At 41.2% G+C, this 762-nt stretch overlaps 1 long non-coding RNA gene across 1 annotated transcript; it reads right to left on the bottom strand.

Annotated features, from left to right (window-relative positions):
- Positions 1 to 250: 250 nt before the first annotated feature.
- Positions 251 to 762, bottom strand: LOC111648680 (uncharacterized). Its single transcript, XR_002760188.1, has 3 exons — positions 741 to 762; positions 548 to 667; positions 251 to 354 (listed from the first exon to the last, which is right to left on the bottom strand). It is a non-coding gene; the product is annotated as an uncharacterized LOC111648680 (long non-coding RNA).

Genomic DNA, 762 nt, shown 5'->3' with positions numbered 1-762 from the left:
AACAACAAACAACAACAAAAAGCAACAACAATGACAAAATAAACAACCAATGACAAAAACAACAACAAACAACAACAAACAACAACATGACTTAGTTATATCTTTGATCTGAATTATTCTGGATAAAAAACAGAACACATTCGAAACATCCTTGTTAATGTACTGTACATGTTATTTACAGTGTGTGTGTGCAGGTGTAAACAGGTGTGTGTACAGGTGTATACAGGTGTGTTACAGTGTCTCACCTGATGACCCAGCGACATTCACTGCTGCTGTTGTAGCTCTCAGAAGCGTCTGATGAACTGAATGAGCCGTTCGGTCCTCTTAGTACAAACTGTCCATCACATGCTGTCGCTATGGCAACAAGAGTGATGACATCATCAGGTAGTTCTATCTTTGAATCACAGCCGATTAGTCACTCCTGTTGACAGATAAACTTGATCGATACCATCAGTAATAAATGATTGATTAGATAATTACCGGACATCTGTTCACCTGTTGAATCAACTCTTTGATTTAAATAATCTTTGTAGAAAAGATCACTGACCACAGCGAGCGGCGCCTTCATCAGAAGCATCTGGACAGTCATCCACTCCGTCACAGAACCGATCAATTGGAACACACATTAATCGATCAGCACAGGCTTCCTTATTAGGAGGACACGTCACTGTGGAGACATAGAAAGTATTAGACAGTGAGCAGGAGGCTGAATATGAACCAGACACCTGACCTGTTCTCACCTGTCGTGGGTGTGACAGTCCC

This window comes from Seriola lalandi, unplaced genomic scaffold (assembly GCF_002814215.2).
Source record: "Seriola lalandi dorsalis isolate HSWRI2012SDOR001 ecotype SW California unplaced genomic scaffold, Sedor1 jcf7180002046127, whole genome shotgun sequence".
NCBI lineage: Eukaryota > Metazoa > Chordata > Actinopteri > Carangiformes > Carangidae > Seriola > Seriola lalandi.
The sequence above is the reverse complement of the archived record's forward strand: the minus strand, read 5'-3'. Positions and strand labels throughout refer to the sequence as shown.